The sequence below is a fragment of the Denticeps clupeoides genome, chromosome 19, assembly GCF_900700375.1.
Source record: "Denticeps clupeoides chromosome 19, fDenClu1.1, whole genome shotgun sequence".
Classification (NCBI taxonomy): domain Eukaryota; kingdom Metazoa; phylum Chordata; class Actinopteri; order Clupeiformes; family Denticipitidae; genus Denticeps; species Denticeps clupeoides.
Genome location: NC_041725.1, coordinates 5,128,531 through 5,140,715, shown reverse-complemented (window position 1 = coordinate 5,140,715; position 12,185 = coordinate 5,128,531).

The following is a 12,185-nucleotide window of genomic DNA, read 5'->3' as shown; positions in this document are numbered from 1 at the left end:
GCCATAGAGCCTCAGGCTCTGCATTGACTACCAATGGCATCAAGATGAATAACTGGTACCCCCTCCCAATACTGAACATGGCCTTTGAACATGGCCATGGCAACATCTTCACAAAGTTAGATAAAGGCACACCACAGTGCGTGCATATGGGAGGGGAATAAATAGAAGACTTTATCCAAAATTTCATTATGAGTACCTGTTCATGCTATTCTGGCTTTCCAACAGCCCAGCTGCGTTCCATGTGCAACGGGATCTGCTTGACCAGTACGTGTTCGTCTATGCAGATGACATCCTTGTCTTCTCCTTAGACCTCCAGACCCACGTGACCACCACCAGTGTCCCACGTGACCCATGTACGCACCAATCTCCAGCACCTCCTCCAGAACTGGCCGTTCATCAAGCTAGAGAAGAGCAAATTCCACATTTCTGAGGTTGCCTTCCTCAGCTTTTACATCCATGGGGTATGGTCAAAGGAGCATGGGTGTGATCCTGTCACAGCGAGCTTCATCAGACGGCAAGCTCCACCTGTGTGCCTTCTTTTCCCACCATCTCAACCCTGCCAAACAGAAATACAATGTGGTCAACCAGGAGCTGCTGGCTGTTAAACAAGCATTAGAGGAGTGGAGACAATGGCTTGAGGTCGCAGCACATTCTTTTTTTGTGTGTTAACAGGCCACAAACCAAGGAAGCATGCCAGCAGTCCAAACCTTTGCACATGGTCCAAACACCTGCTAGCCGAACTCATCCAGAACAATCATTGCTTTACAACCACTGGGCTATCCCCATTTGAGGCCTCAACCCACCTGGTTCTCCACAAACATTGTTGAGGGTCCCGTCCCAGCAGTTAACCTGCACCCATGTCAGCTCTGTACGACCTGGACCCTTGTCCATCAGGCTCTGGACCACACCACTAATCACATGCACAGACAAGCAGGCCAATGTTGTCGCCCTGATGTCTGGGTGTCCACGCAAGGCCTCCTCATCACTCAGACTCCAACAACCAAGTCACCAAGTCCAGGTTTGACTGCATATTGACTTCCAAGTGGGGTCATAGTTACACGTCAGAATAGTGGCCATACTTTGCATGTCCAGAATTGGTCTTTGACTTTTGGACGCAATATAGACATGATATGCTTGTCCATAAGACATCTAATGTTTAGTGGGAAGTGATTTGAATGTTCATGTGAATTATGAAGATGCATTATCCACCAATACAATACATGATAATATTTGAAAATCATTTAATATTATGCTGCATTATTTTTTTAATCTTTTGTATATAAAAAGGAACATATTCCATATCCACAGGGCGTACAGCAGGGACGTCCTCAGTATTGAAAGATAGGGGGACTTAGCTCCCAGGGCTGCATAAAGTGGCCTAGTGGTTAAGAAAGCAGCTCCATAATCAGAAGGTTGAATCCCGCTCCGCCAAGGTGCCACTGAGGTGGCATTGAGTAAAGCACCGTCCCCACACACTGCTCCCCGGGTGCCTGTCATGGTTGCAAAGCAGAGGACACATTTCGTTGTGTGCACAGTGTGCACACAACTTTCACTTTCATGAAGGAATCACATTTATAGAGGGAAGAAAATTTTACACCAGGCATAAACAAGGTTCTTTAATTTTTATATCTTATGGACAGGAAATATGCTTTATCTGGCTGTCAGGATTGCCTGCAGCTGGGTTCAACACCGGTGGCCAATCCTGACGCCCCATAAATGCCAGAGACTTCTGCCCCTTCGAGATCTCCGGCATTTTCGTGAACTTTCGTGGACGTTAGTGCACTGTTGAGTAATTGTGTATTTTCAGTTCAGGCAATCGCAATACGCCTGCGGGCAAGTTTACTTTCTTTATTGAAGTTAAGTTGTTTTCGGCCACCGCGCCATCGTTTATTTGTATTCATGTATTGTTTGTTTTATAATTTTTAAAATAGGTTATAATTTACTGAACAATGTTTTCACTTAAAGAAACATACTCCATTAATGAAAATTCTCTTGCTGCTTCTTTCTGTTGAACTGCAGATCAAATAAGTGAATCAGCGACAGGTAGTTTTGGCTTATTCTTAATGCCTGGCGAGCCTATAGCAATTTAAGCAGTGCATAATTTTAATAATTAAAGATATTTCTAAAGAGACTATTTTTAGTTTTATTTTGTAGTCTTGCTTCTATTCGTTAAGTGTGTGCGCTCTTTCATGAAATGTATGAATACAGAATTTTATAGTATGTATGATAATAGTATGACAATCACTATATTTTTAGGAGGGCTTGGAATGCTGGTATAAGTGAGTGTTGAGAATAAGAAAAAAGCTCAAGTCAATCACGGCAGCAACTGAATGCATTTGTGCATCTTGACATCGTGAAGGCAACTCCCTTGAGTGTAAACCGAGACCAAGACTCAAACCAAGACCAAGGCTGGTCGAGACCAAGACCAAGACCGGAAACAGACTAGGGCTAGTATCAACATCACATTACTCAGATCATCTGTAGTGAAAAAAGGCTTGGCTCTAAAGTGTCATTAATCGTTGAATCAAATTCATGTTATCTTTTAATTAAATTGCCGTATGTCTCTCATTTAAAATCTCCCTGATTATTCACAGTCACGAGGACTGATAAGACTTCAAACTCAGCCCTGATAGATATCGGTTGTGGGGTTCTCGAATGTTCACTGTCACACTGAAGTACATTTTGTTCTAGGAAAATCATCAAATTAACATTAGTAAGACTGGTTCACTGATATACAGACTTAACAAAGGGTAGTGCATGGAGCCCCTAAAGTACCATTAACTGCACACAAGTTATTTAAAATAATTTATTCTAAATTAATTTATATTTTTAAAAACTTAAAATAAGATGGAGAGGATTAAGACCAAAAATTTGGATAACTACAACACTACAATGTCCTTCCCATCTTCTAACAGGAAAATGCACCATGCCACAAAGCTCAAAACATCTTAGATTGGTTTCTTGTACAAAACAATGAGTTTACCGACCTCCACAGTTAACAGAGAACCTGTATGATGTGATGGAATGGAGTCACTGCAGCTGCAGTTGGATCAAAATGTATGATGAATTTTTCCAAAACCTTGTTCAATTTACGTGAGATGTCTGTCCATGGACAACGTCTTCCACAGACCACCTAGGAGGACCTTTTCTGGGAGAATGACTGAGAGTGAGCTAAACCTCACTATGTCTGACCAAAATGAATGGTCTCTCCCGGCATTTCAGATCTCTCCAGCGGTTCCTGGACCTTGCAAGGGATCTCAGCCCAGTGAGAACCACCTTATGACATGCCCAAACAGCATTTCAGCAGCCTCTTTTTTGTGGATAATCATATGCAGGACATATAATTTATTTAATTTATTTATTGATTAGCAACTTTCTAATTATAGAAGCAATACATTTACAAGATACTGCTTTGAGAAGAGATTAATGCAGGACATGGGTACAGATGCCTGCCTCCATGTTCCCCTGTCCTGGGTTTTGCTTGAGGCATGGATGAGCCATCTGGCATTCAAACGATGACATGAGTGAAGAATCAGGTGCAGCACAAGACATCAGACTCAGCCCCGATAAATGTCGGTTGTGGGACTAGTCGACCTTCGTCACCTCAATGACTCTCAGATGTTTGTTGCCCCCCTGTTGTTGACGTGCCCTGGTTTTTCCCAGTACTCCAGACCGGGTTTATTGATTCTTGTGTTTATTGATTGCCCAGATTCCATCTGTTGTGAGTCGTGTGTTTGTGTCCTTTTCCCTGCCTTGCATTCCTGACAATATTGTATATACTAGATACATGGTTTATTCTAAGGATCTACCTAATGGCAGTGAGAGGAAGCATGAAAAGTGAATGCAAAGTGATTGTCATTGTGATACACAGCAGTGCACACAACAAAAAGTCCTCTGTTTTTAACCCACCACCCTTAGTGAGCAGTGGGAAGCCATGTGTGGGGACAGTACCTTGCCCTGTGGCACATTGGCGGTTCGGGATTAAAACCCCCAATATTCAGATCATGGGTCTGATTCCTTACCCGCTAGGCCATCACATGCCATTGGATGATGATATAAAATGTATGGCTACAGTATGAGACCCACATGAATTCTACTTGGATAATTGCAGCTACTTTTACTGAAAACTGTCATTCAAAATGCCTGATTTGCTATATTGCCTGAGACTTTTTTTGGGAGTTATGAAATTATTCAGAACACAGTTGCATATGGTTTTATTTGCTCTAGCTAGTAATTACTTCTGTTCTGTATTGTCTTTCAGTCTAAAGGACTGTTTGAAGGTCACAGTAATTTTTTTTCTTTAATGCACAATACGTTCATTCTTAAACGTGGCTTCTTTTTATTAAACCAAACATGCATATGCACATACATGCAACACATGCCTAAAATAGTTGTACTTGATTGCAGGGACCTGAGAACCACACTCACTACTTGCTAATAGCCATCACCGACTCCCAGCTGAAAATCCAACTGTAGCTGATTTAGGCTCTTATAATGTGAGCTTCCGGAAGTCAAGTTCCCCAGAGTATGATTCCAACTGAAAAAGTGATATGTTTGTGACCCAAGCTTTTTTTTTTTTTTTTTTTTACAGCAGAATCTTGTGCCAGTATACAATACTTTTATTCACATCTATCTAACTGCTATAGCAAAGGCAACCATGGGAACAGACACAGAAAACAATGCATTTATTTATGCATATCTTTGTTTATTGACAGTGTCTTTCTTCTCAAGCACCGAGGTGCATGCATTATAGTGCAGTATGCTTTTTGCAGGTGCCTTTGGAAGTGAAAAAATGGATTACAGTAATCAGTGCATTAGGGTTATATTGTTTTGACATCTTTGTTGCATGATCTGCTGTGCTGGCATGTTGCCTGACTTTGTGGCCCAATGCAGCACAAATTGTGATGACACTGTCAAATATTTGTCAAAACACTTCATTCACCACCTCAATCAATGTCACTGCTTCCCTTTGGTGACATAGGAGAATTACAAGGTAAAAAGACTGCTGGATTTCCTGCTTTATACGGGATGACCCAGCATTAAAACGAACTAAGCAGTTATGTAATGTGAGTAAGTGAGAAGTCATTGATGAGGCATGGCAGCTTATATGTTTATTAAAACAGGTTAATGATGTTATGGCATCCTGCATCGGAGTTGAACCGACTACTGTCTGCCCCCGCCATCACAGACAAAGGAATTGTAATCTCATTGCAGACTACTCCTTCAAGCCGGTGAAGGTCAAGTGGCCTATGTGTGTGTGTGTCTGATGCAAACTGATGGTACACAGTGTACATGATAAAGAAAGCGGTATCTATGAAATAGCGGTACAAATGAAATATGTGTAATAAAGGAAAAGGTAGTTCGAAAATAGAGGTCTTATTTCAGGGTTTTGCCCACCATGTTTAAAAAGAGTCACATGCTCTTTCATGTTATGGTCAGGTTGAACCTGCAACGAGGAGAAGTCAAAGTGCATCATTTCAGTTTCCAGCAAAACTGCAGCACTCTGTTGGAGGAATTCTTTTGATCCCTTTTGCCCTGTGTCAGGAGCAGGTACAACCTCCAACACATTCTTGACAGATACTGTGATGCTGACTTACACATTCTTGACTATGAAAAAGCCTCACCATGAGCGTGCCCTCGGCGAGAGGATCCTGTGAAATCAAGAAAAGACGGCCGTTCAGAAGGGAACGTGCTTAATGGGGAACCTCAGTGCCTCAGGCCGGAAGGCAGAGCACAGTCTGCCCCTCATGGTATTTGGTGGCAGAAATAAAGTACTAACTAGGCCAATCCAACTAAATATAGCTAAAAGGATTTACAAAATGAAACGCTGGTGACTGAAGAACGGCTTCTGGATTGAATTGTTGCGTTCACTGTGAGCAATTTCACAGAGCTTTCCTTAAAAAAAAAAAAAAGATTTGTCTCAAATGATTAAGAAATTCACCTTCCTGCAGCCAGTGGAGCTTTCACATTTAAATTGTGACAATTAGTGATGAGAAGCAGACTTACAGGAGCAGTCACCCTGAATTTGGCTTATCCTATTTAGATGGTTGCACTGCACAGCCGTCACATATTAAAATTCACTGCTGCTGCTTTCGTCATTCCCGTTCCATTCCAAGCCACCTCTCTGGAGGCCTGAAATCCCCTGTACAATAAGATATTTTCTTTCAACAGTTGCCAAATGGGATTTAACTCAATCACATATCAGGAGGAGATAATCTTTTTTTTGTTTTAAAGCTATCATCATTTTGCCTTGAGACATTAGATATTTCTGATTAGAAGCAGGGAAAGGTTAAGGCTGAGAGTGCAACACTGAATATACTTTGAGAGGGCTAAGTGTCATGTTTGATCTAATGTTTTCCAGTCATTTTATGTAGCAATTCTTAAAAAACTAAATTAATACTATGTTCACAACTCATTACACTATTGACGTCATCTATAATGTGACATGCTACTGATCTATAGTAAGAAATTGTATAAATGTTTCTCTCAAATTGCATTATTGAATTTTAGATTTATTCACAACGTCCTGATATACACTTTATAGTTTTTGAATGACTCAATATTTTATATAGTGTAATGTATGCTCACAAGCAACCAATATATATATATAACATTGTATGAGACTTAGTAAGAAGAAGAAGAAGAAAAAGAAGAAGAATCAACTTTAGTATGTATGGCAACTCAAAATACATGAATAAACATGTACATGTTGAAGCTGAAGCGAGGTGAAATAAGAAGTCTGTTGCTGTAGTAGAGTCAGTATTAGTATCCATGTGAAAGTCAATATTATGAGTTCAGAAAAGTAAAGAGGCACTCCAATTCCGTTGATACCAAGCATACCAAAGCCTGAGCAAGTCAGCTCATGAAATCCCTGTATCTAACACAGCCTGCATTTCACACTCAACTTGTCCAATTTTGTGTTTATTAAATATCGACTTAACAGTTCTGAAGCGACTCTGTCTAAAGAATGCAACGTGTCTGATTAGTTATTCTCAAAGAGTTGATCCTTAGAGTACTTCATTGTTTTTATGGACTCTTGTGCACACTACTATTACATTCTGGATGATTTAAGCCCCTGACTGTCAATAAGGCTTTCTGAATAAATATCAAGAAAGACTGTATTTTTTATATTTTATCAGTAAGTTTTTCCCACTTATTTCAAATATGGCAACTGTCACGGACATGAGGCGAGACAGGACAGTGAGCACCTCTGTGGAAAAGCTCAACACTTCATAGAACTCCAATACACTCCAGCACTTTCACTTCCACTTCCAATCACTCTGGACTCAGTCCCCCCGAGACTTTTTGCACAAACTCTTCACTCTTTTTTTTTTTTTTTACTATTGCACAATTTTTTTTCACTTTATACTTTGTCTGTTACACATGTTATATGTTTTATGGCAAATACATAAAAGTGTAATATTTGGTTATGTTTGCAATATTTGCACACTGGTAATCATTTTATACTTCCAATATTTGCAATACTGTGGTCTGTAGCAGTCGCCAAAGCATTTCACTGCATATCATACCGTGCATTATGTATGTGACAAAGAAAATTTGAATTTGAAGCGCAAGCTGCCTGGTGAAGTTATATGTTATTCTGCAAAAAAAAAAAAAAAAAGGACAGGAGGAAAACAGGTGAGGAAAGGAGCGATCTTGGTTGAGGTGAGTAGAGCTGGGTCGTTGATTTCAAGCATTCAATGACTTTGCAACGGGAGGCAGACATCTTGACCTTTTAAAGGAGTTGCGTCACCTCGTTTTCTACGGTGCTCCCTGTCACGTGACAGCAACAATGCAATTTCAAAATGTTTTATGTATATTTTCTGCTAACATTGAGACACATATCTTACACACACACACACATAATAATATATATATTGTCTTCATTGGCGTGGTTGAAAGAGGTTGGATGTAAGTTGCATCCACCTATCTACAGAGCTTGGAATATTGTGTGCGGTGGGGATATTTCAGGCCCAAGTGAAATATTGTGCTTTTATTTACAGTGAATAGTGAACACCTAACCAAACCTAAAGTGCTATGTACAACAACAACAACACAACAATCCACAGGAAGACAACACAGCATGAAAGAGACTATACAAATACACAACAAAGCCACAATTAACAACCCTAACCACTCTTAACACACATTAAAGGCTTATCAAACAGTCAGCCTAAAAGGGAAACGCACAAACACAGAGCACCCCAAACCATTCTACGGCCCAAAGGACGTAATAATGCATCTGTTCTATGAAGAACTCAGTGATACTCATTAGTCAAAATGAGAAACTTTACAAGGAAACAAAGTTTATAGAAACCAGAAATCCTGAATTGAATCAAGGAATCACACCCATACTATACTATACTATATTACTATGTACTATATTAGAAAGTTAAACACAAACTATTGTTCCCTGTAAAAAAACCCTGCCTGTTGGCCAAAAAATGTAATGTAACTCCACAGTGAAGGGTGGACATTTGAGATTGTGCTGGCCATCTTAATCTGACACCATTCTTTATTGGCAATGTATTTATATTATTTTAGATTCTTTCTGGAAAGAATCCAGAAGCAAGGGGAGAAGAACCTCCAGCAGCTGAGAGGAAAAAGAGACCTGAACACCTCCTTCATAGTTGACATTGCGCTCTCAAATAGGTTGCCACAGACCAATCAGGTTGTCCTTTGACATTTTTGCTTTGTCCAGAGAGAACCGCTGATATAGGTCAATACAGTGGTCATCCACCTCCGACCAGATTCTCCCATCTCGACACTTCAGGCCATTTGTTGCTCTTTTGGCCCCCTGGCGACAGTGCTGGTTACTGAAGGGGAGGTCACAGCTCGGTCTTCATTAACACATGAAGAGACATGGACATGGCATCTCCCATCTTACATTATACAGTAAAATAAATAGTCAGTGTACACAAGGCATGTCTTAAGGGGACAATTTAAGTCAGGACCTCCATTTGCACAACATGTACACATAAAACAGTTTAATCTGCTCTAGTCCTTCATTCCCTCCTTTTTATTTTTTCCGCTTCATTCCACATGAATGTAGATTCTGTCTTCATATGGAAATGCAAACTGTGAGCCTCCAGTGTAAAAGATTCATGAGTTCCCTAAATTTGGCCCCTTAATAATTCAGCACGTTGGCTAATTTAAGAAGGCAGGAAATCTGATTGCTTGCATTGGCGCACGCAGCCTGGCGGAGGTTTTTTAGCAAGTCCAGAGCTGCTTCGTTGCACTGACAAGATAGTTTTATGTTTGCCGGCTAAGGAGCGGCGGCATAATGAACTATCCAGGGGACAACTGCCAGCTAAGTGCAGAGCGTAGACGCATCACAAACACGGGGCGCCACGCATGGCTGCGCGGATGCATGTGCTGAAGGACGCGCCGGCCAGATTATTCTGTAGCCCCTGGCTTTCTCCTGAGCTCTGTGGGGCTGCTGCCACTGCCCCGGTCTTTCATTTTAAGGCTTTTTCTTTCCTGTTTGCTACTTCGTTGAAGTTAGAGGAAGTTTTTTTCCCCTCCGGAACCCTTGTTCCATTTTAGAACTTTCGCCTTAATTGGCAATGAGAGTGTGTGTTAGGATTTATATTTTGTAGAGATAAACAAAAAGGTGAGAGATTTTCCAGCGCACCGGGCTGGAATAATCTACCACATTCACCTTGACCTTACTGCCGCTCTAGTCTCTTCCGAGTCCTTTTAACAAATTAAAGTTCAAATGAAGCAGAACAATGTCAGCATTTTTACATACTGGCAGATGGTTTGCCTGCCTACCCAAGCCTTTTGGGAACTGGGTCCCTGCCAGTGGTGGTAAATTTAACATAAGGTCAAGAGATTTGTGGAAAGTGGAGTGAAAATTGCTTTCCTCCTGGTGTATCATGCGGTTGCTTTTCTAACCAATAATTCATATAAATCGTTCAGCTGTAACATTTTTGCAGCCCCAGATGGACATTTTTCAAAGTAGAAATCAAGTAGATTTTTTTATTGTATTTGACCGCTAACGTACACCACTAACGGCTGACTCTGACACAGGACACATCCCTTCTGTGAGACTGGCACAATCGCATCTCCTGAATGCTATAGTGGAAATATTTTCAATTTTGTGAGTAATTTTTACGTTGTTTTTGAAATAGGAGTACTGCCACTCCTCTGGGTCTTAGTGCCTGTCTCTTACCAGCCAATAAAAAAAAAAGAGATATTTACGTTACTCTACTACTTCCAAAATGTTCCAAAAAGAATCTCCAAGAATCACTTCAAGCACAAGTCTCTGTAACTACTGATTTTAAGTCGCTCTGGATAAGGGCGTCTGATAATTGCTGTAAATGTAAAAATACCTGTGCCGTCAGTGCTCCACCCCACCCCTCCACCCCTCAGAAAATATTGCTGAGTATTTCCTCAGCAATATTAGAGATCCTCACAGGTGTAATGAGCATCAGTTGAGGCTTATTGTGCCCAATCCAATTTCCTGCAAATGCCCCATGTGATCTGGAGTCCACAGAGCTGTTCTCCATTGCAAATCCAGAGGTGTTCCCCCTGTTCCTCATGTGTTCCATACTGGTTTGTGTTTCCTGTGATCAGCATGTCTGTGCCATTTTGTCATACAAGATGAGTGTGAGGACCTGAACAGTTGTCGGTGACCTGGAACTTTGTCTGCTCATTCACCAAGACTGCTGTGTGTGCAGCTCCTCAGGACACTGTTTCACCCAAGGGAACCTCTGTCCTCGCGAAGGCATGGATTTCTTCTTGTTATTGACTCTTGTTCGTTCCCCAAAATAAACTCTTGTTCCTGTTTCTTGCACCGTCTGCGTGTCCATCATTCTTTCCCCACACCTCCGGCGTGACTACTTTTACTTAATTACATTTTTTTGTACTTCTTCCACCTCTGGCAATATATACATTGTAATTAACATATCTGAATGAAACAAAAAATATATATTAACATTCAAATACATGTTTATTTTTCTTAAAGGTAGGTCAATGTAACAAATACATACTTCAATACAAAAAGTCTTTTATAGCTTTTATTAAAATAAACAGCAGCAATGGATGCCGGCAGTTCACCATGGTGTCCTTCCTAAACCAACTGAATTTAACAATCTTGTTTTTCAGGAAACTCACACTTAAAAATGTCATCATATATTGCTAAAGTGACGAAGGCATGTCATTTCTTTTATCAACTGATCTGATCAACTGAGTGTAGGCAAATTTACCACAAGGAGTCTGCATTATGAAAAGGTGATTTAGTTTTGGGAAGGTGACTGATAAATAGTCATATATTACACACAAAACCAAGAGTAGCCTGAAACCGGGTTTTTACAGTTGCTCAGGTTTTGGAAGCTGCTGAAACATTTGTCTATTCTAACATTGAGTATGAGTAACAATAAGTAACAATTATGGAATAACTTATTTCTACATTAAAGTACGGCAACATCTTTGATGAACAATCACGTTTCCAGCGCCGCCATTTTTTATTTGGATCCCACGCATATTGAACCACGTGTCAGTGGTTGTAATGTTTTTGCTTATCAGTGCAGATAAGTGCAATTAAAAAAAGCCCGAATCCACATTTGCTTTGACAAAAAAAATCATAATAAATTTTGCTCTGTCCACCATCAAAGGCAAATCTGGAGCATGGAGCAATAGAAGAAGCATGTCTGGTCTGATGTATTTTCTTGTGTTTTTTTTTTTTTATCTAGAAAAACTGGCAGTAACAATGGGATGTTCTTGGCAAAAGAAACCTTTTGTTCCTGGCATTCACATACAACCCCAGTTCCAGTGAAGTTGACATGTTGTTTACAGACTACAATGATTTGCAAATCCTTTTCAATTGAATTTACTACAAAGACAAGGCTATCTAATGTTAGTTTTTCTTTGCAAATATTTACTCGCTTTGAATTTGATACCTGCAAGACAATCCAAAAAAGCTGGGACAAGGGCAGCAAGTTGAGAAATGCTTAAAAACACCAGTTTTGAACATTCCACAGGTGAACAGGTTCATTGGAAACAGGCGTTTTGTCTTGATTGGGTATAAAATGAACGTCCCACAAAAGGCTCAGTCGTCCACAAGCATGTGCACATAGTACAGCAGTTTAAGAACATTTCTCAACTGCATCAGCTTCTCTGGGCCCAAGCTCATCTGAGATGGACTGACGCAAAGGAGAAAAGTCTGCTGTGGTCTGGCGAGT